Source organism: Lissotriton helveticus, chromosome 1_1 (genome assembly GCF_964261635.1).
Source record: "Lissotriton helveticus chromosome 1_1, aLisHel1.1, whole genome shotgun sequence".
In the NCBI taxonomy this organism is placed as follows: domain Eukaryota; kingdom Metazoa; phylum Chordata; class Amphibia; order Caudata; family Salamandridae; genus Lissotriton; species Lissotriton helveticus.
In genome coordinates, this window is record NC_136057.1 from 1,294,734,062 (window position 1) to 1,294,758,529 (window position 24,468).

Here is a 24,468-nt window from a genome sequence, read left to right on the forward strand (position 1 = left end):
AACAAGCATTGGAAATGCAATAGGTCTCGCAATAACGCGAGTCTGAACTATTAGCATTGTAAATGATAATGCCCTTTATTTTTGCGTTCTGGTTTTTGGAACATAAATAAAAGGCTTTGTCATTTACAAGGCCTATAGCTTAAGTTTGCGTTAAAACGAGACCTATTGCATTGCAATGGTGGTGGTGCTGCTGAGTTTTCTCTGAATCTGCACTCTGAATCTGCACCCACAATCTGCACCCACAATCTGCACTCTGAATCTGCACTCTGAATCTGCACTCTGAATCTGCACTCTGAATCTGCACCCACAATATGCACCCACAATATGCACCCACAATATGCACCCACAATCTGCACCCTGAATCTGCACCCTGAATCTGCACCCTGAATCTGCACCCACAATCTGCACCCACAATCTGCACCCACAATATGCACCCACAATCTGCACCCACAATCTGCACCCACAATCTGCACCCACAATCTGCACCCACAATATGCACCCACAATCTGCACCCACAATCAGCACCCACAATCAGCACTCTGAATCTGCACTCTGAATCTGCACTCTGAATCTGCAGTCTGAATCTGCACTCTGAATCTGCACTCACAATCTGCACTCACAATCTGCACTCACAATCCGCACCCACAATCTGCACCCACAATCTGCACCCACAATGTGTGAGTGGCGTTGCGTGTGTGAGTGGCGTTGCGTGTGTGAGTGGCGTTGCGTGTGTGAGTGGCGTTGCGTGTGTGAGTGGCGTTGCGTGGGTGAGTGGCGTTGCGTGTCTGAGTGGCGTTGCGTGGCTGAGTGGCGTTGCGTGTGTGAGTGGCGTTGCGTGTCTGAGTGGCGTTGCGTGGCTGAGTGACGTTGCGTGTGTGAGTGGCGTTGCGTGTGTGAGTGGTGTTGCGTGTGTGAGCGGCGTTGCGTGTGTGAGTGGCGTTGCGTGTGTGAGTGGCGTTGGCGTTGCGTGTGTGAGTGGCGTTGCGTGTGTGAGTGGCGTTGCGTGTGTGAGTGGCGTTGCGTGTGTGAGTGGCGTTGTGTGGCTGAGTGGCGTTGCGTGGCTGAGTGGCGTTGCGTGGCTGAGTGGCGTTGCGTGGCTGAGTGGCGTTGCGTGTGTGAGTGGTGTTGCGTGTGTGAGTGGCGTTGCGTGTGTGAGTGGCGCTGCATGTGTGAGTGGCGTTGCGTGTGTGAGTGGCGTTGCGTGGCTGAGTGGCGTTGCGTGGCTGAGTGGCGTTGCATGGCTGAGTGGCGTTGCGTGTGTGAGTGGCGTTGCGTGTGTGAGTGGCGTTGCGTGTGTGAGTGGCGTTGCGTGTGTGAGTGGCGTTGGGTGTGTGAGTGGCGTTGCGTGTGTGAGTGGCGTTGCGTGGCTGAGTGGCGTTGCGTGGCTGAGTGGCGTTGCGTGTGTGAGTGGCGTTGCGTGGGTGAGTTGTGTTGCGTGTGTGAGTGGCGTTGCTTGGGTGAGTGGCGTTGCGTGGATGAGTGGCATTGCGTGGCTGAGTGGCGTTGCGTGGCTGAGTGGCATTGCGTGGCTGAGTGGCGTTGCGTGGCTGAGTGGCGTTGCGTGGCTGAGTGGCGTTGCGTGGCTGAGTGGCGTTGCGTGTGTGAGTGGCGTTGCGTGTGTGAGTGGCGTTGCGTGTGTGAGTGGCGTTGCGTGGCTGAGTGGCGTTGCATGGCTGAGTGGCGTTGCGTGGCTGAGTGGCGTTGCATGGCTGAGTGGCGTGACGTGTGTGAGTGGCGTTGCGTGTGTGAGTGGCGTTGCGTGTGTGAGTGGCGTTGCGTGTGTGAGTGGCGTTGCGTGGCTGAGTGGCGTTGCGTGGCTGAGTGGCGTTGCGTGTGTGAGTGGCGTTGCGTGTGTGAGTGGCGTTGCGTGGCTGAGTGGCATTGCGTGTGTGAGTGGCGTTGCGTGTGTGAGTGGCGTTGCGTGTGTGAGTGGCGTTGCGTGGCTGAGTGGCGTTGCGTGGCTGAGTGGCGCTGCGTGGCTGAGTGGCGTTGCGTGTGTGAGTGGCGTTGCGTGAGTGAGTGGCGTTGCGTGGGTGAGTGGCGTCGCGTGTGTGAGTGGCGTTGCTTGGGTGAGTGGCGTTGCATGGATGAGTGGCGTTGCGTGGGTGAGTTGTGTTGCGTGTGTGAGTGGTGTTGCTTGGGTGAGTGGCGTTGCGTGGATGAGTGGCGTTGTGTGGATGAGTGGGGTTGCATGGATGAGTGGGGTTGCGTGGATGAGTTGCGTTGCGTGTGTGAGTGGTGTTGCTTGGGTGAGTGGCGTTGCGTGGGTGAGTGTGGTGTTGCGTGGATGATAGTGGGCTTGCGTGGGTGTGAGTGGCGTTGCGTGTCTGTAAGTGTTGCTGTGTGGGTGAAAGTGGCACAGAGCCTTTGATGTGGCCTGGCGCAGGAGAAATGCTGCTGCTGCTAATTAAATACAAGAGTGGCCGGGAAGCGGCCGGGAAACACAAGTACGGCCGGCCACATAATTAGGGGAGGAGAAGCCGCACAGCACACGCTGGGATAAGCCCTTTGATGTGCTGTGCGGCCGCGATGCGCGCTCTGTGCTGGGGGAGGGCCATTAGCCTGAACTCGCGGCAAGATCAAACGAAGGGTGGGAGGGACATTGAGGAACAGATGGCCATGGAAGTGTATGGGCCAAAAGCGCGTGCCTGTACGTGCACTCGAAGAAAACGCCACGAAAAAAAGCGGTGGTTTGACAATCAGTTCGAGCACTTGAATTCTCCCCCATTTCCCGTTGCTTCGCAATGGTAAAGGACGAGACCTAAAAACTTTGCCGAAGCAGTGCTTTGCGTAAAGGCAATCTGCAAATGTGGGCCACTTGTTTTTTAGCGTGCCCTGGACAATTTTTGTTATCTCAATCCAACCCTGCTGACCTGCATTAAACTGCGTGGTGGAAATGTCTATTTTCAAAACCGCTTATAGGAAGCAGTCACTTTACCTGAAAGAAAAAGCTCAAGGGTAACACGTCCTCTTTCATCATATATAGTACTTCAGAAGTTGTCATTTGCTCGAAATAAACCCTACATTTTCTTGCGTGACACTATCCCATTTTTAAAAAATCTCAATTGATTTTGTGGTTTGGTTCTCAGACTAGTTCTGCAGTGTTCTGCACCGTCCTATCTGGTTACGTCTATCAGATAGGTCCATTTCACATAAAGTTTCTAAAAAGGTATCTTATCATTGGAATGAAGTGTTTTTGAAAAATATGGAGTCCGTTCGGTACTTACATAAACTGGATAATCTGGACGTGGTGAACCCAAATGCCAACGTCGAGAGCTCTGCCGGCCTCGGGCATATGTGCGATACTCAACTCAGAAACTGACAATCGAAGAGGTACCTCAGAATCGGAGGATCGAAGTGGACTTTAACCACTTGGATGCTAAGGCTGTTTTGGATCATTAATGCAATTTCCATTGAAATCAATGGAAACTCCATGACGAGCTGGGCTCGTCATGAGCGTCGAAGGGGTTAAAGGAAGACCTTATAATCAAGCTCAGGTGCGCAACGCCCTTTGGGTTCAAAGGGCTTCAGCCCCCACCCCTCGTGTGTGGCAGCCCGGGCTGAGACAGCTCACACACAGCCGCACCCGAGTACTTCACAGGTCTTTAAAAGACCATTTGCATGTTAATGATTCTTTGTCGTTTTTTCACCCCTTCTTAGAGCCACTGCATCTCCACACTTCCTACTACTGGAATAATGAGGCCTCCCCAACATTTTTCCTTAGCCCCTCACGAAATTTGTATGTAGTTGCGCCTCTGATCGAGCTGGTGTGGGGATGACAGGGGTACTGGGAGAGCATTAGCTTGACTTACTTAAGTATGTAACAATAGTCCAAGAAAAAAAAAGAAAACAGACTACCTCTGCCAGCCCCGAAAAGAGAGCCCGATAGAGACCCGTTTTAAGGCCCCCTGAAAATAACTGCTGTTGTTCAGACCCGAGCAGACCCAGCCCAATTAAAGCCCTGGGCAGTCACAAATTTCAGTAACTATAAAATACCATGGAGAGGTAGTGTGCATGCTAGAATAGTTGTTTCTTACTACCGGAGGGCGTGCTTTTAAGCAATCTTAGAAAACCAGATAGTTAATTCCTAACCCTTTGTGTATAGTTTTCATGCTAGCCCTTGGTGGCTGGGCGTACCTTAGTAAGCTGCATGGTTCATACAGTTGATACTTCAGGCCTGCAGGCCACACCAACTCTGCCTCAGGAGCAGTGACCCAGTGAGCTATCTATGTGATCTGTACATCTCTGTGTCCTTCATGTGCTTTCTATCGAGCGCTCTAATCCTCTGCGGAATTTTAGCCTAAAATACTGAAACTAGTAGTTTCACAACACAACATGCAGGCGCGCAACACCCATTGGACTCACCGGGCTTCAGCCCCCCCCCCCCCCCCCTCGTGTGTAGCAGCCCGGGATGAGACAGATCCCGGCACACGCACACGCACAGCCACACCCGAACGTTTCACAGGTCTTTAAAAGAAAAGACCAATTGAATGTTAATTAGGCCTTGTTGTTGTTTCACCCCTTGTTGGAGGCCCTGCAGCTCCACTCTGCCTACTGATTAAAGGATCAGCCCCCCCCCCCCCCCCCGAATTTTTTTCTTAGCCCCCCCCCCCCCCCCGAAATTTGGCTCTAGTTGCGCGCCTCTGACAACATGTGTAGAGAAGGTTGATGTTTGGAAGTGGTTTCCCTTCTTTACGCTAAGTACACCCTCATTGTCGATGAAAGGAACAAATTTACATGGCAAACACTTCTAGCAATGTCATTACTTGTAGGTAAGTAGCAACTTAGCAACAGCATTGCAAAACGGCCTTTCCATAACACATCGAAATTATACTGTCATTCACTGATGGGATATGAAGCTCAGTGTGCTCAAACTAAGATAATATTGTTTTACCATACAACGCCAGTGCACGCACTTGTGTTAGAGGAACAGGAGCAGGGAACAGTGCATGTGAGGAGGAGGGGACAAGAGCACGGAAGGCTCAACCGCAAAAATCATGTAAGTAGTCATTTATTAGGTGTTTGCTTACAATTCGTTGAATGACGCAGCAGTTTTTTGAAAATCCTCAGAGATCCAGCATTTTTTGCAGCTACAAATGAAAGGAGCAGTTCACTACTGCTATAGACGTGTCACGGTACACTTTCACACACATTTTGATAGAGGACCACTTGCCCTGTAATTGTATAGAAGTGATTGGTTGCGTTTCAGCTGTATAAGAACTTGCTCTGTGCCTAAAGCTATTTGTTGTCTTATATTTAACTGTAAGACTCGCCCTGACTTTGAGCTCACCCTATACAATGGCTAATAAACTGAATGTTAATTAGGCAGCAGAAGCAGCGGAAATACATTCATGTAATGATTTTCTGTAGTACTTAATTTATGTTTTTAAAGCATTTAGTTGAGGTGTGTGGTCCTGATCCTTGCCGAGAGGATGAGCACCTGTGTGTTTACAGGTAGGACAGTCATGAGATTCATGCAAACAATGGGGGCTGTGCGTGCTACCTCTTGCCCTGGGGTGAAGTCTTACAGCCCCCACTCTTAAGAATTGTCCCAGCGGGTCAAAATTGCAAACTCCTGCTCGCAGTTCTTAATGCAACCCCCCTTCCATGACTGACATATTCCTTTATTGCTTGCCCATCCATTGCTTGCCCCATCCACCGGCCCCTCCCACTGCTTTATCTTTCATTAATTGACTGCCCCTTCCCCCGTTGTGTTATTTTAAACTGCAGCACTCCATAGCATTTTGTTTTATTTTCAATTGTTAAAACTGTTCTTGTTAAAATATTTTGCCCAGTCGGGCTAGCTGCTGTACTACAAAGCATAACGTTTTTTTAAAGTGCTATGACGCGGCAGCATTGACCGCTTCATATGGCTTTTTTTTACTTTAAGCCCCAGCAGCTCACGCCGCTTTGTAACATGTTTGTTTTTCAAAAATGAGTGTTTTTGGTGCGCTTTAATATAGAACAAAACTCGAAGAATGACAGCACAAAGTTTCTTTCTTACTGCTACCTAGATCGGCCATAACAATTACAGCATTCTGGATTTTATTGATTTACATTATAGAGCTTGGGATCAAGATTTCTCAGAAGTGCTGTAGCTGACTTTTGTTCGGAATCAGGAATGTTAAAACTACTTACGCATTTATTTGGGAAAATTGAGACTTGGGACCTGGTTAGGTTGTAGTATGGTCTGAATTTATTATGGTAAAGTGTGTTTGTTATGCGGGTAAAGGGCTAGCACGTAACAGTTACAACGTGTGATGTAACTCGTACCTTGCTCTGTTGCAGGACATTGTATGTTAGGATATATTATGTTCAGAAATGTTGTGGTCTGTTATATAGAATGTTTTGCGTTACTATGTCATACCATGGTGTACTGGAGACGCCGAGTGAATATGCCACTGGCATGCATAGGGGTGGCACTGAGTTTGTAAACGGGTTTCTATCATGGGGATGTTGGTATTTGAATCGGTGTGGGAGATTACTTACTGGTGGGAAATGTTCCATTGAGTCATTCTGTACTGGACATCCGAAGCACTGAACGTACACTGTATGAATTATGAAATAAAGCTTATTTATTTTTGAAGAAGAAGGATTTGCAGCCTTTATTCATCTGACACTCTCTACAGGCACATCGATGTGCACATGTTCACACTGCTCACTTTTCACTAATGGAGAAGTTACAGCATGACGTCATGCCAGGTGAGCATTGTAGGAGAAGGGAAATCCTTTAAAGAGAGTCATTTTCACTCTGGGTTCCCCTTCTCTTAGGGCCCGGACCCCCCAGGATGCTCCCCTGCCCCGCCCGCCAATTCAAGTGATACATACATCCCACAATCAATCCAACACTACCAGAAAGTGGGTGTAAAACGGCCATGTTTAATTTTCAACATTCATAAACATGACTAAAAACAGTACATATTAAAATTGATGCAGTTAATATCACAATTTTAACATCAACATTTAAAATTCATCATAACCATCTATTATGACCAATTACTTTTCACCCCAGCACTAAGGGGCCCTCTGGCTCGCATCTCCAAATCTGAGAACCCACGCAAGGTGCAACCAACCTGCGCCCTTGAGTGGTGGGCCCCAGCCCTCTGGTCCTTGTCCGCCATATTCGGGGCCCACCCCTCTACCACCAGGCTGACCAGGAACCCAGGAGGCTCGTAGGGAATACCAAGGGGGGCGCTGCCCCCTGCCCTAATTCGTGACCTGGCGCCCTTGCCTCCCCAGCCGGTGGCCCCATTCTGCCAGCGGAGAGCTTACCGTCTCTCCCCTCAGTGCTGACCTAGGGAGTACGTAAGGAGGACTCCCGTTAACCTTGTAAACAAATGTCAATGTTCTGTGGCCTCTTTTCCGCCACAAGGGTGACCAGGGCCCATAGGTCCTTCACCCTCCCCACCACAGGACAAATTCTGCACGAAAGACCATGTTCCCCCGATCCAAATGTCTGTGCCAATGTCTGATAATGCAGGCAATCCTGATGGAACATCACATCTCCCGTGATCCTCTGGTACGGCTCCTGACACCAGTGGCCCTTCACTGAGCGCACCTTGGCCAATGCCTAATAAATGCATACAAACCGGATAGGACAGCATACCTCCCGTGATCCTCTGTTGCGGAATATGGCACAAGGGGCCCTTCACTGAGCACAACTTGGCCAATTCCCCATCGAGCCGCCTATCTGACACCGTCAAGGCTCGTGATCCTACTCGATACCCCATGTCCGCCGTGGGGCCCTGCAAGACCAAGCCATCCGGGGCGGTGCCAACGCGTGCCCCGACACCCATGCCACCATTGTAGGCATACTAATGGACAGGAAAGAAATGGAAAAGTTAGGCATCGTCATGTCCAAAATTGCTAGCGACTCTTCATATTAATTCCGGCCGTGTGTAGCGCTTAACATACTCTGCTTACCAGCGCCCCACCCTTTCACTGATTCAGCTGGCAAGTCCGTTCTCCCTGTAAAAAATCGCAGCCTTAATTCTAACAGAGTTGGAGGAATAGACAGCAGAATTGAATCCCAGCTTAGCCAATGTCATTCAAAAATTGCCCTGACTTGAAACCGTGACCCACGATCTCCTTGGTCATGTATGACCAGCGCCTTCCCCCACCCTACTTGGGGAATGGACACATATGCCCGCCTCAGAACTACTGAGCAGCACATTATCCCGGGTACAGGGCAAAGATGGATTGTTGTACCCTATCCCCACTGGACCGTTTCCGATTTCCTATGGGTCACTACTAAACCCCCCTGGTACCAACTTGGTGTCGCGAAATTGAAGGCCCCCCCAGCTGATGTGCTTTGGATGTCCCTAACACTTTGCCCAATCGGAAAGCCTCCTACAAAGGCCAGGGAAAAACACTGCACCTAATAATGTGCCCTCAAAATGATGAGCAGCAAACCATATGTAGTAACCCCAGGGTGTCGCCCAATGTCTTAATCCCTAAAGGTCCCTGGTACGCTTTGGACATTAAGTTCAGCCCCCAGTAGGCCAACATCAAGTGTTTTCCTAATCTCAAAACCTGTTTTCATGTAGCTCCTTGCCCATTAATTGCCTCCACTACTACCATGTTGTCAGCCCAAATTATCACTGACTTGTTCCCTAAGAATCCGCCCATACGGTCACTGCCACTATGATTGGAAATAACTCTGAGAAGGCTATGCTTCTTGCCAAACCACCCTCATGCCCCTCCGCTGGCCAATTGCCCCTGTACCATTGAGGCCCCAAATAGCCCCTAAACCCATGCTGCCACCTGAGAGTGAGCAAACCCCAGTCCGCACTGGACACCTGTGGCACGGGCCACACCATTTATCCTTGTCCACTGGCCATAAGCCTTCTCCCGGCCCAGCGCCAGAAAGGATGCGTCCGTTGCATACTTGCATAATTCTAGATTTGCAGCATTTACCACATAATCCATCGTTGACTGCTTACCAGGAGATTAGAACAAACAAATTTAGCTACAAGCTCATAGGATTCAAAAGTTTCTACCATTGTAGCCACACCTGTTGCTGTACAGTACAAGGCCCTTTGCACATGTTGTGTGTTGCTATATTTGGGTGCCCAACTGGTACTATTGAAGTGCAACCAATTCTCGGACAGTATTAACAAGCTTAAAATTGACCAAATGGTTAAGTAATCCGTCACAATATAGGACGCAATACACTGCATAATTTGCCCTATCTTGCCAAATAATTTACCTGCTAACCTAACTGTCGGACCTGTCTGGTAAAGCTAACTCATCTCTTATGCTCGTAGGCATTCCGAGAGTTACACACTGTGTGATAATATAACAGTCAGGTATGCCTGGTATCACCAGCTTTTCTCTTGCGCACATAGGCATTCTGGGAGTAACATACTGTATTATAGCCTAACACCTGCGCCAGTCTGCTATCACGAGAGCCTCTCTTGTGCACACATGCATTCTAGGGGTTACTCACTCTATGATACCTGGGCCTTTGGGGTATCACCCGGCCTTCTTTTGTGGACGTACATGGGAACTACACACCGTGTGATAACCCAACAGGCGGTCCCTTCTGATATCACCAACTCTTCTCTTGTGTACAAAGACATTCTGAGACTTACACATGTGAGATAAACTAACCCCAAGGCCTGTCTGGTATGGTCAACCATTCTCTTGTGCACGGAGACAGTCTGGGAGTTACACACTCAGTGATAACCTAACCTGAGCTTGTCTGGTATCACCCGGCATTCTTTTGTGCACCTAGGTGGTAGTTACAAATTTTTTGTGACAACCTAACCCTCAGGCATGGCCGGTACCACCAGGTTCGATCTTGTGCACACAGGCCATCTGGAAATTGCAAACTGGGCCATAACTTATGACTCAGGTGTGCTAACCTAAAACCAGGGCCCTTCTGCTACTACAAGAACATCTTCTTAGCACACACCCATTCCAGGAGTTACACACTCTTAACACCTGCGCCTGTCTGGTATCACCAGGCCCTCTCTTGTGCACATAGGCCATCACCCATTATGTAACTCCTACCTAACAGTCGGGCCTGTCTGGCATCAGCAACACTTCTCTTGTGCTCATGGACATTCCGGGAGCTACACCTGTGTGGCAGAACACTTAGGCCTGTCTGATCCACCAGCTTATCTTTTGAGCACATAGACATTCTGAGAGTCACACACTCTGTCACAACCTAACATCTAGGCCTATCTGGTAGACCCCAGACCTCCTCTAGTGAACCCAGACTCGACCTTCTTCATTCCTTATTTCTCTTTCTAACACACACACCCCACCCTCAGGGTGCTATAAACTCAGTCACCTCCTATATCCCAAGTTTCCTGTGGTCTCCGGAGTCTAGCTCACACCTCTCTAGGGGAACATACTGAACTCTGTGAGCTACAAATTAGCAGCCTAAGGCCACAAAAGTATTGTCACCAGGGCAGTCTGGGAAGAGCACATACCCAGGGGAACACCGAGCCTGATTGCAACGGGACTCATTAAAGGGTCTTAAGAGTTATGAAAGGATAAGTCTGTCCTGGTGGGATTTCCACGTGTGAACTGCAAGTTGCAACACAAGTTACGCTGCAGTGTTTAATAACAACCTGTATGAACGAGAGGGTGTAATAGATCGGCAAATAGGAATGGAAACGCATTTAGATGTTTTTAACTATTGCATTTTCCTAGACCGATGCATGTGTAATTTGAAAAGAAAAGGAAAGCTTTTATTGTTCCTGTGTAGACCATTGCATGTGCAATGCATGCATCGTTAAGGGCCATGGTAACGGCAATATCATCTTATACGTGAGGCTCACTTAAAATGACACTGCGTAGCGAACAGGCTAGACTTGAGCACGTGCGTAAACGTAGTGCCCACGTTGTGTAATTTTGCTCACTGACCCAGCTACAGCATCTAGTTGCCGTTTTTGAAGTTGTTCTGCGGGCTATTCTCGTCTAGGGACATTTCTATGCTACCTCACGAGTTACACGAGGTTGTTCTGGCTCGTGCTGAACCCTGGTACTGTTTTACGGCAGGGTGTTTCCTGCCTTTGCTGCGACGTGGGCCTGTATTTGTAGCTCATCTAGCATGGAGCGGCCGCCCGGGGCCGCGTTACCTGATTAACTGCACAGCGAGCCCGGGATGCTCTGGTACGCGGGCATTTAAACCCCTTCGAAGAGGCAGGCACCTAAGCGCCTGCCTAGCCCAGAGTTATTTAGGCTGTGCAAATTACAAACCCCAACCCGGCTACGGTTGCTTCTCAAGTCCTGAAAAGCGAAGCGAAGAACAAGAACGGACTATTGCAGTTTGTAACAGGGCCCCAACCTTCATTCTGTTACCTTCTGATGACTATCCATGTACCCTCTTGTTTTAATGTATGATGTAAATGAGAGGGAACCCTCCCAAACTATCCAAGCAGACTTTACATTTGCTCTAATGTTTAAACCAGACATTTATTAAAATAGACTCACTAGACGACTTTGTAAAATGTTATAAACATTGTTGACATTTTAATCGACAGTACTTTGTGTGCTGGGGGCTGTACAGGGGCTCTGAGTATTCATGTTAGTTCCCATGTTATTCTAGGCCTTGTGCAGTGTCCGAAAATTCGCCGCCGGATGCAGCTGTAATTGCTCTAAAAAGCCTCGCGCTTTTCTCAAATCTATTCCGCCAACAAAGGCATTTGGGGTACAATTATGGTAGTAAGATCCCCCCGTTTAACATCGACCGTTTGCCAGACTGACTTTAGAGTGTTGCGAGGCTCAAGGAGCACGCCACCAGCCGCTTTTGTCCCCTGAGCTCCGGGTCGAGAGCCAAAGTGCCGGAGCCCCCCTGCGTGCCCAAAAAACTTGCGGGACAACCCCTGGCAGCCGCAGGCGGTAGGAGGTGCCCTTGCCACTGCGACCTACTTGCTTGCCCCTCCCCGCCTCCCACGGCTGCCCGAGGCCCCTAGGGACACCCGACACCTCACCTCCAGAGCCGGCCGCTCGGTTCAAAACTCGAATTTAACAACGGCCATCGCTTCCCATCGCCGATCAAATCCGCGCCGACTGCCCCGAATCTGCTGCAAGTTCCAGACTTCGCCACGCCGTTCCCGCCATAAATCCAGGAGTTACAAGGAGTTAAAAGACACGAGGCGCAGTCCAGGGGTCAATCCGGTGCAGGCGAGGAAAGACATGGTACAATCAGAATAACAATTAAATATTCAATTAAAAACTTGATTATATATAAAAAATACATATTGAACATTTCATTTTATACAATTTGGCATAATTTTAACACATACATAAATCTCGAAGTAAAACATTTAAAAAGATACTACCATATGATTGTGCTTGACCCTAAAACCAATTTGCCTAAGAAGATAAAAAAATTAAAATATTCTAATCAGGGACACTTAGGGTTGGTGCTGGTATATTGGACTTTTTCCTAATGCGAATAGCAGCAACCAGGAAGTTTGCGACATGGAACATTATTCAGGGTGAGTTTAGTTGCTGTAGGTACACTTGTGTAAATCCAGCCTCCCTCAGTATTGGGAATAAAAACTTCCTTCTACATTCCTGAAAATAGTCGCAAAACATAAAAAAGTGTAATGTATCCTGGTTTGAGAAATTATCACATTTGCAGGGATCTGCCTGTTCTGGCGAACACCAAGTTCGAAAGGAACCCAGAGAATAGTGTATCAGGTTGAAGCGAAATCTGATCTGGAGGTACCGATGGTATGGGATGTTCACTGTAGTCAGATAGGGTTCAGGGCCTGCACAGCTAACCAGGGCATAGTTGGCTCTTGCCATTGGTTTCACCATTTCGATCTCCTCTCGCTCTAGTGATAACAGGTCCAACATAGTATTTTTTATCAGTGCGATGTCCTTTTTAGTTATAGTTTCAGGTGAGGAGAAAAGGACCTCACGCCCTATTTTTTGAAAACCAGATTTTATATATGCCAACCATGGGATTTTATTGGCTTTGTCCAACGCCAAACAGTTTTTCAATATGATATGATTTAGTGTAATTTCCTCATTTTGCCGGATCTTTAACCAATATATCAAACGTGCAATTTTGATATGGTCCGTAACAAATCCAACTCCAAGTTCAGTATGAATAGAAAAAGTAGGGGTAGACTGAGGAACAGAGAGAACCCCTCTCAGGGATGTATTCTCTGTTAACTGGATTTTACTCTGGGCTGTATAACCCCAGATTTCACAATCATATGTTGCAACTGTCAAGCATTTGGCTTTGTATACCTTTAAGATTGCTTCTAAAGGTCTAGCCCCCAGCTTTTTAGTAAACCCTGTAGGTCCTGATATGGTCCTTGCAAACGCCAGACTGCGGCTATTATTTTGTGGGCGCCAAGTTCCCTTTTCGTCAAATACAACCCCCAAATAGGGGAAAGTGGGTACCCTACAGACCTCTTCCCCACTACAGAAGAAAGTCTTTACTCTGTTGTTCTGCGTTGCCCTCCCAGCAATCAGAACCTGAGATTTTTTTGCATTTATTTTTAAATCCAAGCTCTACATAAAACTTTCAAAAGCATCCAGCAGCTTCTGAAGACCTACCCCGGAACGTGCCAGGAGGACAGCGTCATCCGCGTATAGGAGAACCGGTATGACCAGTTCCCCTATACGCGGAATGTCTAGGGAAACCTCACCAAGTTGCGAGTCAATGGCGTTTATATACAATGTAAACAGCAGGGGAGCCAGAATACACCCCTGTCTGACCCCCCTATCTGACCTAAAGTGTCTTGTGCATCGCCCCTCAGTGTTAACTCGAATTTTAGCCTAGAGGTCGGAATGAAGGACTGCTAAAAAATGTACCAAGGGTGCATCAATTCCCATGTCTAAGAGTATATTCCAGAGCTTTGTCCTATTTACGAGGTCGAACGCGGAGGAGAGGTCCATGAACCCCATGTGTAGTGACCCCTCCTTAGCCACCGTATACTTGCTAATTAAAATATGGAGATTTAAGCACTGGTCAATGGTACTACGTTTTGATCTAAAACCATATTGGGCGTTCGACAGTACCCCTCTCTCTTCCAGCCACTCAGTCAGTCTGTGCAGAACCACCCGACCCAATATTTTTATCGAAGAATCGATTAAAGAAATAGGTCTGTAACAGGCAGGGTCCTGCCTAGCACCCTTTTTAAAGACTGGAATAATGACTGAAGTGGCCCACGAGGCTGGTAAACTGTCTGGGCCTATAGAGTTAAAAACATGGGTGAAGATTTTTGACCATAAAATCGGAGCAGCTCTAAACAAATCCGCAGGCACCCCGTCTGGCCCAGGAGCCTTGTTTTTAGACATTTCTCCTATAGCCCTTTCAACTTCAGAGACCTCAAAGATTAAAGGAGAGAGGGCAATTTCAGACAACTTATGTGGGGAACATTGGCCATTTCCTGGAAGACTATAAATATTTTCAAAATGGGCTATCCACGCCTCGTCCACGATGTTACAATCCAAGGGGGAATTTTCATCATTTGTGAACAGTGGCTGATTTACTGTTATCCATAATTTCCCGCTATCTTTCAGTACTTCTATTGAGAGGAGTTTTGACCAGGCTTCCTCCGCAGCTCCTGTTTTCTTTCTGTTAGTATTGTTTATAGGATGCTCTTCGAGAGGCTATAAGCCCCCTATCCCTAGGGGTTGCCTTTAAGGCTTTAAGAAGGGCAGCGTGGGAATGAGAGCATTTTTTATTAAACCATCTTTTGCCAGTCTGCTGTTTCCGCTTTCCTTTAATTAATAAGCTTTCATTAACTTGTACACACATTTTATTAAAAGCACTTATGATGTCAGGGCTCCCGGCATCGACATCTAAGCAAGTATTAATCTCCTGCTCTATTCTAGGTAAAAGCCCTGATAAAAAGGTCTCTGGGACCACTTTTGCCCATTTCAATTTTCTCCCCTGGTCTTTTAATATGACCTCCCTCACCACCCATAGAGATGTAGGTTTAAAGGATAGGGGATCCCCTGGGATTAGTTCAATTATCACGGGATTGTGGTCACTAAAAACAGAAACCTCTGTCGGATATCTAAAAACTTGGGATAGCATAAACGATGTTAAAAATACATAATCAATGATTGTACCTTTGTCTTTGCCCTTAAATGTTGGGATCCTATTTTCAACCTCCACACAACCTGACTCATATAGGTTCCAATTAGCCAGGAAGAGTTCCAATTCCTCACCCTGTCTTGTGTGTTCAAAGTGAGATAGTGCAGAGAACGGGGGGGGCCTCGTAATCCTTACTCCCACACAGTTTTTCACACGGGTGGATGTTTAGGTCTCCCATCAAAAAAATTTCAAATGAATATGACTTTAAGCTATAGTTAAAAAGAAATTTCTCGAGTAGATCTAATTATTATCTACTTCCATGGAAGTATAGACATTAATAAATAATACTTTTTTTGTGTCGGATACTGATAGTTCTACAACTAGACTGTTAAACCCTCCTACTTCAAGCTGTGTAAGAGAACCCTTTATCTCTAGGGAGAATAAGCTAATCAGACCTCCCTTCGCTCTCCCAGCGACACTTTGTCTGGCTGGGATGAAAAAGTGACAATACCCGAGGTCCCAGGTCTCTTGGGGGGATATTATATGAAATGTTTTTAGATATGTCATCCATATGGCATCTCCCATTTTTGCCCTTATGCCAGCTATATTCCAACTCACCACTTGACAGGGTGATGATGGTGTCCCCTCAACATAGCCCTGTTCCTGGTGCGTTTTAGTCAGTCGTTTTCATCCATTCCTGAGAGTGGAGGAAAACGATTCGCCAGTGTACATCCCAGGATATTTCAATTCTCATTTGTTGTGCCCACATCCCCTAATGCGTTCCCTTCTTCTGACACAGGCTGTAGCCCCACATGCACGAGTGTTGGCAGTACTGATGGTGTAACCTGTGCTGCCACAGCTGGGGCAGATACAACGGATGGAGGCCGTACCTTGTTCACATGCCCTCCATCTATCACAGGTGGAAGCCATGCGTTATTCCCAGCCCTTCCCTCTCTCACAGGTTGTAAACCCCTGTGCCCGAGACTTATCACAACTTCTGGTATGCCATGTGCCCTCACCACTAGAACAAGAGGGAACCATACCCTATTTTGGGGTGGTGGATAAAAATAACCAAGGGGAAGCGGCCTAATGCCCGGGTACAACAGATTAGAACCATCCCGAAACAAACGTTCCGCCATGTGATGGGCATTAAAATTTATCACCACACAGTCCCCTTTAAGTGTTTTTCTTTTGGAGCCAACCCATCTTACTCTTCTAGCCATGTTTATACTGGCGGCTATGTCCATATCCCTGCTACAGTAATTTTTACACCACAGTTTGGTTCGCTCCATTAGGTCTGTGGTGCTTTCACATTCATTTTTTATCAGTGGGGAAACCCCTGTCAACACAACCCCTAGGGGAGCAGCTTGGGGCGGTAATTCTATGTTAAACTTGCACGGCTGCTCATCTGATTTTTTTAATGGGATATCTTGTGGCTGCCAATACGGGGCTGCACTGGGTTTCTCGTATACTACCTCCCAAAGGTTGATTTCCAATAATTCCCTCAGAGAACAACCCCCTTTTCCCACTGTTTACTACGGGTTTTTGAACTGGTTCTTGTAGTTCCCTTGGGGTGACACTTAGCATGGAATTCCCTTTTCTACTTGAAAAATCACGATATTCTTCAGTGGCAGAATCCAGGGCATTGCATTTCTTTAGGAGACTTGCTACACACGTATTTAAAACATCAACAATATCCTTAGCAATTTTGGTCAGTACTGGTTCTAAGTGCAGGTTAATAAGCCCTTCAATTTTGTTGCTCAATCTATTAACCAGTTCATCCTCCATAGTCTCAGTTAAAATGTCAGTGTGCTTAGTCTTTTTATTACACTTCTTCGGTGGGTTGTTCCCCTTACACGGTTTGTAAGGTTCGATCAAGATATTCTCCTGAGGTAACGAGGGAGCCTGTGCGACTTTTTTTGAATCCTCTATGCCCAACAATATAGTACTTGGGCCCTGATCGGAATCATGATGTATAAGGGGTTGAGCAGCTACGGACTCTTGCGGCGCCCCATCCTGGACATCACCCCCCTCCCCACTTGCTAACGCAGTTAAGCCAAGTTCTTTTTCGGCATTCGCAATTTCCTTTGAAATCACGCCCACGGCTGAGGTCAGATAAGAAATTATAGTGTCTGCTTTGCGTGGTATCTTTGCTTTGTTACTTTCTTGGCCCCCATTGCATAATTGTTTGCGCTTACCCATAGTAGGATTTTAGGGGGTTGGCCCGTCCCGTCCCTTGTCATCCCCGGGGTGTACAGTCTTAATATCGAGTCATTTATTTCGAATGGACATAATATCGACTAGAGAATATCGAGATGGCATTAATATCGAGGTAAGTAATATCGATTTATTTTTTATCGATTGTTATGTATGTAAAAAATATCGATATAAAAAATATCGAGTAAGTAATATCGTTAGTAAAAAATATCGATTTGTTTAAAAATATCGAAAGTTGTGTTATCGACTGTCATGATATCGACTGTCATGATATCGACTCTTAATATGGATATATATAATATGTAATAGTTCAATGTACACTGTTTTAATGTTTAATAAAAACATTATTTGTTAAAATGTATTATTTTTTTTTATTTATTTATATAGAATTAATGTTAAAAATAATTAATTAATTAAAAATAAATTTAAATTACTATAATAATTTCTAGGAGCGGGTAGTGGGTTTTTAGGGGAATAGGGTGGGAAGTATTTTAAATATAATTAATTAAATATGTAAATATATTAATTGGTATTAATTAAATATGTAAATATATTAATTGGTATTAATATTTAATTAATTGTTAAATTACTATTTAATTAAATATATAATATTTAATTGGTAAATATTTTAATTTAATAGCTTATTTGATAATTATGCTTATTTAAATAATTTATGTCATGTAGCGGGTTGTGGTATTATAGGGGAATAGGGTGGGAAGTAATTTAATTATAAGTAATTAAATATGTTAAATAATTAATTGGTATTAATAATTAAATAATTGTTAATTAAATTAAATATGTTAATTATATATAATTTAATTGGTAATTTATTTAAATAAATGGAATAATTGTTTATAATGTCAAATCTAACTTTTTTATGTTATGTAGTGGGTTGTGGGTTAATAGGGGTATAGGGTGGGAAGTAATTTAATTATAAGTAATGACATATGTTAATTAATTAATTGGTATTAATAATTAAATATTTGTTAATTAAATAAAATATGTTAATTATATATATATATAATTATATATAAGTAATATTATTATAATTATATATAACAAAATATATATATTATATATACTTATATAAATATATATATAATATATATATAATTAGATATATAATGATATATATAACATATATATATATATATAATTATATATATACTTATATATATATATATATATATATATATATATATATATATATATATATATATATATATATATATATATTTTTTATTTTTTTTGGGTAAAGAGGTCGTTTTAGTGTTCAGGGTTAGTTTTCTGTTTGGGTATTAAGGGGTATATGTTGTGTGCAGAGTCAGTTTTCAGTTTTTTGGTAAAGGGGTAATTTTAGGGTTCAGGGTTAGTTTTAAGTTTGTGGGTAAAGGGGTATTTTTAGGTTTCAGGGTCAGTTTTCTGTTTGTGGGTAAAGGGGTATTTTTAGGGGTCAGGGTCAGTTTTCAGTTAGTGGTAAAGGGGTATTTGTAGGTTTCAGGGTCAGTTTTGTGTTTCTGGGTAAAGGAGTATTTTTAGAGGTCAGGGTCAGTTTTTAGTTAGTGGGAAAAGGGGTATTTGTAGGGTTCAGGGTCAGTTTTCAGTTTATGGATAAAGGGGTATTTTTAGGGGTTAGGGTCAGTTTTCAGTTTTTGGGTAAAGGGGTATTTTTAGGGGTCAGGGTCAGTTTTTAGTTTGTGGGTAAAGGGGTATTTTTAGGGGTCAGGGTCAGTTTTCAGTTTTTGGGTAAAGGGGTATTTTTATGTTTCAGGGTCAGTTTTCTGTTTGTGGGTAAAGGGGTATTTTTAGGGGTCAGGGTCAGTTTTCAGTTAGTGGGTAAAGGGGTATTTTTAGGGTTCAGGGTCAGTTTTCAGTATTTGAGTAAAGGGCTATTTTTTGGTTTCAGGGTCAGTTTTCAGTTTGTGGATAAAGGGGTATTTTTAGGGGTTAGGGTCAGTTTTCAGTTTTAGGGTAAAGGGGTATTTTTAGGGGTCAGGGTCTGTTTTCAGTTTGTGGGTAAAGGGGTATTTTTAGGGGTCAGGGTCAGTTTTCAGTTTGTGGGTAAAGGGGTATTTTTAGGGGTCTGAGTCAGTTTTCAGTTTGTCGTTAAAGGGGTAATTTTAGGGTTCAGGGTCAGTTTTGAGTTTGTGGCTAAAGGGGTATTTTGTGGGTTCTGGGTCAGTTTTCAGTTTGTGGGTAAAGGGGTGTTTTTAGGGTTCTGGGTCAGTTTGGGGTTTTAGGTTAGAGGGGTACAGGGTACAAATAAGGTAAATTTAAATGTCTATTTAATTAGTTAATTTTTAATACATTTTATATAAAATATTTCTATTAATATACATTAAACACAATTATTGTTATTGTAGTACTTTAAATATTAATACATTTTTATAAATATTAAAATTTATAAGGCATTTTTAAATAGATTATTTAATATGCAATTAATATTTATATACAATAATAAAGAAGGAAACAAACACAGGGTTAAATGCAATAAATGAAAACTGTTTATTAACACTTAAAAAATAATTTGTAAGTAGACATTAATTTTTTATTTATATTGACATTTTTTAATACACAGTTTTTATTATCCTAAAAAATATATGAAGTACATATATATGTTTTTAACACATAAATGATATTAACATAATTTTATTTTTTTTAACATATATTCACATTTAAATAGTTTCAGAAACAAATTGGTAATATGTACTTTTTATTTAATAACAACAAATTTATTCAGATACACATTGAATATATTGTCATTGAAAAATATTTACATTTATTTTGTAACAGTAACATTTTTGTTTTTTACCAAGTCAAATTATATTTTTTTAAATTATTATTATGAATATTGAACATATTTATAATATTAATTTTTACATACATAAACACCCCAACATTTTTTTATATACATACATAATGTTTTAAATAATATTTCCAATTTTTAATAACACATTTTTTGTAACAAACTTATATATGCATTTTTTTTTACATATACATTATTTACTAAATGTATTTATAAATCATAAAATATTTTTTTAACTATAACATAACAGTTGAATAATTATTTCAAAGTTATGAATATTTATGAAATAATTTTATACAATTTAAATAATTATTTACACTTAATATAATACTCTGTGTATTTTTTTAAGTGTTGGAATATAGAAATTAAAGAGCATTTAGCTGTATACAGGGACTACTTTTTAACCGCGTAATGTTACTTAGGCTTATTTGGTGCTTCAACAGATCGCGGTTGGATGCTGCTTCGCGTTAGAGAGGGTAAGTTTGTTTTAATTGTGTTTTATAAGTTAATGAACTTATTGTTAGTGTATGTGTGGTGTGTTTAGGTTTATGTAGGTAGAGTTACTAAGAGAAGATTGTGTGTTCGGTGTTAGGTAGAGTGTACGATATTAGATTTTTACCGCGTTTTTGTTGTAGGTGTGTGAGGTGAGGTAATATGTTTAAATGTTACTAAGATAATATGTTTGATGTATAAATATGTGTTTTTATATATGTATGGGTGTTTTTGTGTGGGTGGGTATGTATTTTATTTTTTCTAGGTTATCGTCGCGTTTAGCTGTTTTGGAGGACTTCCTTCTTTTTTGATCAGAGCTGTGTAACGAGTATTATATACTCTTATTTTTGCACACAATTTTTTGGGATTTTAAGTTTTCCTGGAGCGTTTTTTTTTCTGCATTACTGTTTTTCGGGTTTTCTATCGTATCTCGTGTCTACTGAAGTGGAAAGGAGTCGCTATGGATTTGCTTGTATTTTTGCATTTTTTTTTGGGCTTCCATGGATTGTATGGGTTTTTTGGAATGGTGTCCTATGGATTGCTTGGAATTGGATTACGTTTGAAGCTGCAACAGAAATGTAAGTATTTTCTCGACATTTAATGGGTGGGGAAACTGTTTTAAATTTTGCTTTACTTACGTTGTATGTAACATTTTGTAAATACATTATCTAAATACATTTTATATATGTTAATATTATGTATTTGATAATTTAATTGCAAATTGTTACATGTTATAATGAAGGATTTTAGGAAAAAAATGTTTAATTTAACGTGTATAGTTATGTAATGTTTTAAAGAATTGTTTTTGCTATCATTGATAGATATTCTAGTCCTTTGCTAGTTGGATAGAGGGTAACTTGACTTTGGAGTGTGTTATACATTTTTTTAGTTTCTTTGGTGAGTTTAGGTCCGATCAAAGTTACTGATTGCTCCATTCGGAGCTCCTGGTAACTTTGTCCTTTTTGTAAGGATTGTATTAATTTGTGAAGGGTAGGCGTTCCTCGGCCTGTAGTTGCTTGGAAGGCATTGTGCCATCCTTCAACTGCATTGTTTGTTTTTGCTTCCTTATTTAGTGTGCTAAGGTAGACATTCCACCAAGCTATTTGGTATTTGGGTTGTCTTCTATGGCCTGATCTGTGTAGCCTTCCTACCCATGTGTCTTCGAAGTAGTCAAGCATAGGGCTTAGTTTATCTTCGTTTCTTTTATAGTAAGGGCTGTCTATTAATAAGTTATAGTGCTCAGTTACATCTGTTAGTGGAACATAGGCTAGGGCGATGAGTTTTTTAATTTGATAAGCAAATGTGCTATCAGTGGCGTATTGGATACTCAAGGTTGATTTTTGAAGATGTCGCCAGATACATTGATTAAAGTGGTAATAGCAACCTTGTATTGCTGTGTGTGGGTATGTTTTAAGGATGCTGTTTATCATAGCTTTTTCAAAGTCAATGATAATTTTTTGTGGAAAATAGTTGTTAGTATGTTTCTTGACTTCAGTTAGTATTTCTTGATAGGTAGTTTGCTGTTTGTTTGGTAGAAGGGCATAAAGGAATGGAATATTTGCATTTTGGAAATGACCATGGATGGTGTATAATTGATAAAAAGGTTTGGGGCATACAGAAAATGTACCGTCCATCATCCAAGTTTGGCATTGGGTAAGTTTAGTAATGTTGTTTGCTGTGGCAAACACTATAATTCTTTTATCTTTTGATTTGTTGTCATAGAGTATAACATTTTCTTTATTGTGAGTTACAGAGAGTTCAGGGGGAATTTGGACTTCTTCTAAAGTTTTTGGTGTGGGATGAGTAGTGCATGTTGCTCTTTTTTGTCTAGCTACTGTTCTTTTAAGGGATTCAATAGATGGTAATTGGCTAGAAGCATGTTGGGGAAGTACACTTAAATGGTGTTTCAGAATAGCAGTTGTTGGTTCATCAGTTCTAGTACTAGCTTCTTTAAGGGAATCTAGCATTTGTCTAATCTCTATTTCTGTTACATTGGGTGGGTGATTATGTTCTTTAGTATAAGTAACAGTAGTTTCCTGAGTTATAGCTCTACCATAACATTTGTTGGCATAATATTTCGTACACTTCCAAAACACTTTCAAATCTTTTTGTTTCTCTTGAGTGTAGACATATCCCATGTAACAAAGAAGCATTTTCCCTTTTTGTGAATAAATGAATTTAGCTCCTTCAGTCATGATTGTATTGTAGTGCTAGGAGGTAATTAAAAGAGAATGTAATTATATTTTTAGAAAAAATAATGTTCTAATCACATTATACAGTTTCATACATTTTTATTTTACCTGTAAATGTTTTGATGATTTCAAGTCGTTATTTCCAGCTGTTGATGTTCTTCAAACTGTTATTTTCTGTGTATATCTTTTTGTACCTGTGGCAGTTGAGAAAATGTGTAGAAATATTTTATTACTATTTATGATATTTTGATAGACGTTTTTAGCTACTTTCGATTTAGTTACCTATCTATTAAATGTCGAATTTACATTTCTAATATATACTTACTTATTTATAGGTAACTTTTGATGTCCAGGTGTTGTGTAGGTCTTCTGTTTTTTCTTTTTGTCTGTAGGATGAGTGCTAAAAAAAAAACATATATTTGAGGTATTTTGCTTTTAAATATAGGTGTGAGCTTTGAGAGTTACATTTTCGCTGACTAATTATGTAGTAGTACTTACTTTAGATATGTGTAGCTCTCTTTCTGTTGAAGTCAATCAGTTTTCTTTCTGAAATCCTGCAGAGTTTCGTCTTCCTTTAGTTAGGAGATGTATACTGCGTTTTTAGTTTGCTATGATTTCGTTTATATAGTATTAGGTTAATTGTTTCAGAAATAGGATTGGTTGTTTAAATTGATAGTCTGTTTTTATTTGTGGATTTGAATTTTTTTCTCTGTTATGCTAATTGCTTTCCATATATGGGTGACGCCAATTAACGTTTATTGAATGTGTAAGGCTTTATTTTGTATAGGTAATGTTATAGGTAATGTTATCTTTATATTTGTAAAGTGGAGGAATATATATAATTAGCTGTAAGAAATGTGTAGTGGGTCGAAACATTGTTTATGTATTATAAAATGTATGTTAGTATTTATTGTGTGTTGTAAATGTTATGAATATATATAATATATTTTATCTATTTATATTAACAATATCTGATTTTTTATGATTAGTATGACTGAATTATTAAATAATAAAGTCATTTATTCTAGGATGTATTAATGGCGATATTTATAAAAATCGATAAATTTGCTATCTATATTTTTGTAATCGATATTTTGACTGTTGTTATATAAATATGTAATAATCGATGTTTTAGAAATCGATAATGTTGTGAGTCGATATTGTTGTAGTCGTTGTTTTTAGTAGTCGATATTGTGGAATCGATATTTTTGATGTTTGTTGTTTAAGTATAGTCAATCGATAATTTTGTTGTCGATAATTAGTCATCGATATTTTGTCCAGTCGATATTCGGTCTGTCGAGGTTATGTCAGTGATCCCATCCCCGGACGGCCACAGACGGCCCGCCCTTTGCCCGGGCTTAGCCCGGTGCAGTCCCGCGCGCGTCCCGCGACGCGGAGGGAGCTTCCTCTTTTTAAGCGCCTCCGGGCGCGCAGAATCCGGAAGTATGTGGGCGGTGAAGAAGCAATGCCGCTCGGCCTGCTGGGAGCTGTAGTTCACCTCCCCGGCGGCCGTGCAGGTGGATGGCAACGGCGGCGGGAGGAACAAACAGCGTTTGGGCCCCAGCAGCGGCGTGTGCAAGGTGAGTCTGACCGCCTCTCGTCAGCGCCCTGGTGTGAAGCGCTATGGTCCCCCCTTGAGAGACCCCCCCCTCACTCTGGTCCTAGGTATTTACGTATTGCAGACTGAACCGCTTCCAGAATGACTACCTTCTGGCACTATAGTTTGAAGTTGTACACTAGAG